Genomic DNA, 7,222 nt, shown 5'->3' on the forward strand with positions numbered 1-7,222 from the left:
GGGGGGCGGGGGGGTTCCAATGGTTAGTGGAGTGATTCTCAACCTGTGGGCTGGGGTCCACTGGTGGGCCTCGAGGGTATTGCAAGTGGGCCCCCAAATAATTGGCACAACACTAAGATTTGTTATGCTAATATAACATTAATTAACCTTGGGATTTTTTTTTTATTGTGATATCGATAGATAGGAACTTAAAGCATACTATGTCGATTCCACTCATCCAAGTCGGAACACAATCGATTGACTGATCATCAATAAACATGCTCTGAAAATGCACACGGCCCACCCATCTGACCACTTAACAGTGTTGTTAGTGGTCAGATGGGTGGGCCGCGAACGTTTTCGATGATTTTCAAGTGCACGGGCCCTCGTCCAGAAAAGGTCAGGATGGGAACCACTGGGAGAGTGAGTCTGTCCAGGAACAGAAAGGTTCTAATCCCTGTGTGTTTATAGTCAGCTTCATATTCTGTCCAACAGTGACCCCTACAGGAAGATGCACATCTTATACATGAATTCACTTCATTCATTCTGGATACATACCAGCATCAGCTGAATCTCTTAAAAGTAAATATACTTATGACTTTGATTCTGATTATAGTTTTCGCTATTACTGCACCTCTTCATACCGATTACTTTCCATTGGTAGGCAATATCATTATCATTATAACAGTGTTTGCACAAGGTATGCTTCAAGAATGCCTTTTCATTCAATATTGTCAGGGAAACCGGGATTTTACTCTATACTATCACATAGCCTGGAGGTACCATAGACTTGAATATGAAAAAACAAGCAAGGAAATATGTTATGTGTTATCATTTGTTATCGTTTAAGAATTGTCTCTCTGCTTTTTTATTATTGAATTGCGGTTGAATATTGACTATAATCCCATTAGGGTTTGTGTGATTAAGCTTTCTTTGTTTAATTTCTTTTATGTGTTTATTTCCTTTGTACTCTGTATGTGGTTCCTCTAGTCAGTGGTTCTCAAAGATTTACATGTCAAGGAACAGATATGTATGTATTTGGCCACGGACCCCCATCTGAAAAAAAAAAGATGTAGCTGATCTACAAGCTCCCAACGTGTCACAATTCGACACGCCATGAGCTTGTACATCGGCTATTTTCAAATAACCAATGTATATTGGGTTAAAGTGGTTAAACTGATTTTGATGCTATATAAACTATTCTCGCTGAGGACCCTCTAGAACCCCGCCAAGGACCCCGGCGGGTCCCCAGACCCCACTTTGAGAACCACTGCTCTAATGGTATAGTGTGATGAAATGTAATCACAGTTTAACTCAGAATGCATTGCATTTATCCATAATTTAATAAAGGATTTTTAGCTTGTAAATCAGCCTTGCATCTCTTCCCCATTGACAACGATCACTGGACTTCTGATGTGTTTACATTATTCTTAAAGTAGCTTTCCCTGTCATTGAACAGCACCTCATAATCATTACCACAGGTTTTGACCGAGCACAGCCCTCCCAATTTGTTCTTCAAAACAGTGTCTTGGTTGTCATAATTTGTAAGTGTAAGTGAAATATAGTTTTGAAGCTTTTAAAGCTGCCCAGCTTTCACTCTGCGTGTCTATGGCTTAGCCGGGTGCTCCAATGAACACATTTGGTTGTGTTTGCATTTTGGGAAGCTGGTCAGGGAGGATGAACTCTGTCACTCCCACCGGTTGGTCAGGGCGCCTGTTTGGCAGGGAGCAGAACTGGGAAGGGATAATGCTCCTCCATATGTGTTACACCCTCCAGTGAAATTCCTGAATTAAATATCAGGTGTGAAGAAACGGCGGGTGACTCTGGGGAGCGTCTAGACCAATGTTTCTCAACCGTTTTTACGCCAGTGCCCCCTATCCAATATCCAGATCCCTTACCCCTTACACCCAATCAAAATGTAAGCTTTATTTGTATTGCGTAAACATCACATATCAGTGAGTGACATACACTGTGGCAGGGCTGTGGCAGGGCCTGTCACAGCAGAGACCTACAACAAATATAATCAGTAGGCCTAATAAATACAATCATACAATTACAACATGCTAGACAAGTTATAAAAAAGCAAAGAACAACATGGCTACAATAAAGGAACCTGTTATAACTCAATTAATTTATGGTTAATTAGGTCCAGCTGCTATTCAGCCAGCTCTCTATGGAGGACTTGAAGTTAACAACAGAGCTGATGGACTTAAGGCTTGCAGCTAACCCATTCCACATAACTGCTGCAGTGCAGGGTATAACAATTAATCCTTCCCATAACGCTCTCCCTGGTGGAATAACTCTGTACATCACTAACCTTAGAAAAGCAACTGTGCCGAAGGAGCGGCAGCACCCGTCACGTGACAGACTACAGCCCCTAATATTAATTTAGGAAGTAGTTCAGCAAAAAAAATCACACCCTGTGTGAAGTGGGCGGTGTCTTCCTAGCTAACCACAATACTGAATGGAGTCAACCAATATATATGCTTTGATCTGAAAGAGCCACTTAGTGTCAGCATGTGTCTTGCTAGCTAATCACAATACTGAATGGAGTCGATCAATCATGTACAAAAGATAAATACATTTATCTTTTGTAAAACACACTTTATGATGGACAAAACCATAACTTAAAAAAAACAATAATTTTGTTTTTTTTAAGTTATGGTTGCTTATATAGGGCTATGCACATGTGTCATGTGACACTGGCCAATCACATAGGGCTATGCACATGTGTCATGTGACACTGGCCAATCACAGTCCTGAATAGATTGTGATTGGCCAATCACAGCGCAGGATAATTCTACAAACTTTTAGGGCCGGTTTCACTGCCCAAGATATTTGTACATTTTTCCAAATCTCACTTATAGGGGCGGTTTCACCGCCCAAAAACTGTTACAGCACAGCATGATGCACCGCTGAGCGAGCCGCCAGGCTCGATAGGTACAGAATCGTAAATCATCGATTTACAATGAACTGTCTCAATGCCCCTGAGACGTCAAACATGGCCGAGTAGGTTCTGGTGGCCAGAAATACCTGGTGGGTTCGACCGGTTCCGACCGTTCCGAGGTCGTCGGATTTGACTGGGGCGAGTGGACTTTGGTGGCCAGAAATAGGTGGGTCCGTCTATTCCGAGCCTCCGAGGTCGTTGGATTTGACCCGGGGCGAGTGTGTTTTGGGGCGAGTGTTCTTGTATTCCTAGATATTGGGTCTGTCAGTAGACAGCGGAGAGAAAGTGAGGGGAAACAGACAGACATAGGCTACCATGTAAAACGTTTAAAACAATGTTTTTGTAAAAGCAGCAGATACATATTAAAAGTATGGGCCTAATGTAAAGGGACAAAACCTACCAGAAGAACATAGGCTTTTATTACATTCTATGTATCAGTATGTGTGCCCTATCAAGTCCACTTCGTTTTCCAAATGAAGGGGAGGTGGGAGGTCTTTTGTTTGCCGGTTATATACAGTATAGCTGTCATTAATTTATTCCCGTCAAACCAATATCAGTATTATGTATCTTCCAAAGTTGTAAAAACCTTCTATACTCTAAGTATAACGGATTAGGGCCGTTCTACATCACAGACTCCCACTTTTACAGTATATTCTTCCTTCATACGCCCTTTCCTTCATATGTCCTCTACTGCAAGTTTGCTTTATAACCCCAAAAGAAAATCGGAGATTCAGTTTTCTTCAATCATGCTCCTAACTTATGGAACATCTTACGCTTCTAACTTATGGAACATCTTACTTAAAGAGATTAGAGAGACAGGGAAGGCTCTGTTGAAATCTTTATAAGGGTTAAACATAATTCTTAACCAGTCTTCCTGTTGCACCATTTCTCACTATTTTGAAGGTATTTTCATTTTATCTTCCATTTAATTAAATTCAATTCAAACTTTATTCCAGACACTCCATAGTAGGCTACATACATAAATTAGACAAAACACATAAAATAAGTAAACAGCTAAAAAACATAAAATCATAAATAGAGGCTGACTCTCCAGTGTTTACGCAGCCTGGATGAGTACCGGAGACAGCTCTTGCTTGCCAGGATTGACTTTATTGTCTCCGCCAGGCCTAAAGGCATGGCCGAGACTACGTTTTGCACCCTGTCTGTCTGCCCGTCCGTCCGTCCGTCCGTGTGTCAGTCCGTCCGTCCGTCCATCCGTCCGTGTGTGTGTCCGTCTGTCTGCAAGCAGCTAATCTCCACCACTGTTGCCCCGGTCGCTGCGAAACTGCGCACACACAGCCGAACCTCTGCCCCGAATTTTTCAGCGCCACCAGGAGGACGATTTTTGCAAATCACATTTTTTATATTACTCCTACAGATTATGTCCAAACATCACTTAAATCGGTACACTGTATCTCTATAGTCATTAAAGTTTGCAGGAGAGGTCCATTTCGAACAAAATGCCTCAAATCATGAACGCAACGTGCGCTTTCCGTGAAATTTTTAACACACATTCCAACTAGGCCAAGGAAGAAATGCCACCCTTTTCACATTGGCCTGTTATAGGCGCCACCAGCAGTTCTAATTTAGAAAAACAATTTTTTTCGAACAAAATGCCTCAAATCATGAAAGTAGTGTCCGATTGCTATGAAAGGCCAAAGAAGAAATGACACCCTTTTCACATTGGCCACCAGGAGGCCACAATAACCTACCTGACCTGGCGGAGACCTTTGCTCCGAGGAGCACTTTTTCTAGTTGTATCTGCTTTTGAACTCGAATTAGATTCAAGAGACCTCGCATTTTGCCGGGCCACCACAGAAAGTATTAGGAATCTGTTCTTAACCACTTAAACCCCAGCATCCGTATTGTTGGTAAAGTTTTTGCTGAAAATAGCAGATCGACAAGCTCACAATGCGATGCAACGAGTATATTTTCAGCGAATGCATTCGACCACCATAACAGAAAATTGAAAAAAACACTAGAATAGAACCCTGTGAGACTCCGCTCAACCATAATGGGGTTTAAGTGGTTAATGACTTGCTTGGTTAAATAAAGTTTCACAGGAAAAAAACTAAACAAGCGCTCACAGAGCAGGATCTAACAGTGTCCTGAGGTCAGTGTACAGTTGACTGACAGACAGCTGGAGGCCATGAGCATATAGTGTCATGTATGTGTCATGTGTGTGCATATGTAAAAGTGTCTGCAAACACACACCACAAAACACATTTTCTCTTCTTCTGGTACAACCAGTTTAATTGTATGTATCGCTTTGTGTGAAGAAATTAAGTGAACGTCACTTTAGAAGCACAGAAGAGGACTAGCATGATGTTGTTACTTCAACGCAACTCTGTTATCTGTGAGTAAACTACTATCACATTGTTTACACATAAACAATGAGATGGTCTCATATTAAAGTAGCTATTTTAGATACTTCAATAAACTATTGCATTGTTTGTGGGTTAACTGCAAGCCGTTGGGAAGCTCAATCGTTAACTTCATGTCTTCCTTAAAATGCTGGCTGAATAGCATCTGGACCTAATTATAACCATCAATTAGTTGAGTTGTAACAGGTTCCATTTACAGTACCCATGTGTTTAGTTGTCTAGTAGTGTTCCCAAACACTAGGTCGGGACTCATGTTTGGGTTGCGGTTCCATTTCTATGGGTCACACAAGTATAATCCCTAAATTTCAGTTTAGTACACTTTTTTATTATTCTAAACATTTTCAGAAATTAAAAAGACATTTAAAAAAACTTTCAACAGAATTTCATACATTTTCAAATTCTATAAATATAAGCATAAGAAAAAAAACGTGTAACTACGTCAACCCATTAACTGCCAGAGGTATTTTCATATTTTTTTAGCCAGATTTTTCATTGAAAAAAAAAAGTACTCAGGAGCCGAGATACAGAATTTTAAGTTTTAAGTTAACAAGGAAGTGGATAGGAGTCTAGATCTTCGAAAAATCATATCTCCTTGGCCTTTGGGTCAAATTAGAAAAAATGTAATTAAAAAAAATAGTTCACATAGATCTACGCGATTGGCACGTGGCGGCTTTAAATAGGTTCGCGTAGATCTACGTGATTGGCAGTGAATCACTTAAGAAGTAGTGAAAATAGCAGATCTACAAGCCAACAACGCGTTGCGATGCTTGTAGACCCACTGGTCTAGTATTTTGTGTTTTATCATTTTGACAGATATGTACAAATAATATTTATGAAGTATTGTTCACGTTTGTCTTTCTGTCCTGTTACAGTGTTGTTTGTACTCTACTGGCTCCCAACCACAGCAAGTAAACAACCTGCGCACGCTCGCACGCATACTCACACATACACACACACACGCACACGCACGCACACGCACAACTTTACAAACTTTGAGGCATTGTATTGACTTACATTCATTCCATATCACCTAAACAATGTAATCCTAATCTTTGCCCTATTGTTAGCCTTAACCTAAAAGATAGATGCCTAACCTTAACCCTTGACCTTAACATAATACAGACAGGTGACAAATTAATGGGGAAACCCGAATAAATGGGTGGAGAAACATAACAAGTAATGCATGATAGAATTAACATCTTGTTGTGCTCTGTTGCATGTATAAAATGTCCAGTTGAGCTCGATTTTGGATCAAGATTGCAAAAGAAAGTAATTCATGGAAGAGGATATGTTATTGGGGCACGAAACGCAGGAGCTTCAGTTGCAAATACTGCTCAATTGGCTTGTGTTTCATAGGAACAGTGACTAAAGTGACATTTGCATTTCAATCTATGGGAAATTAATCAGTAAGGCGCACATTCAATGACTGTGATGCTCATGCGTTACGGAGTGTAATATGTTCTTTAAGGAAAAACAGAAAAGCAATTGTCCCTCAGGTGACTGAGAATGTCAATGTTAGACGTGATCAGACTGTGTCAGCAAGACCAGTCTGTCAACAACTACACAGAGAGGGATGTTCTTGCAGGGTTGCCGTGCATAAACACCTTATTACAAAAAAACATTGGCTCTGATCTCCAGAGATGTGGAAAAATATCAAGAAGGTCAGACGTAGAGTCATCCTTCATATTCTCCACAAGTGGGCAACTTGGGCAAGCACGTGTGAACAGTACAGGCCTGAATGCTTGACCCCTACAGGGAGGGGGGTCCGGTGGCTATGTTATGGTGTGGGGGGACATTTTTCTGGCATGGTTTGGGTCCACTTGTCGTCTTAGAGGGAAGTGTCAGTGCAAAGCAATAACTTATTCTTTTTTTAAGGGGCGGCCATAGCTGAGTGGTTAGTGAGCCCGCCTAG

The sequence above is a fragment of the Gymnoscopelus braueri genome, assembly GCF_963280865.1.
Source record: "Gymnoscopelus braueri genome assembly, chromosome: 11".
Classification (NCBI taxonomy): domain Eukaryota; kingdom Metazoa; phylum Chordata; class Actinopteri; order Myctophiformes; family Myctophidae; genus Gymnoscopelus; species Gymnoscopelus braueri.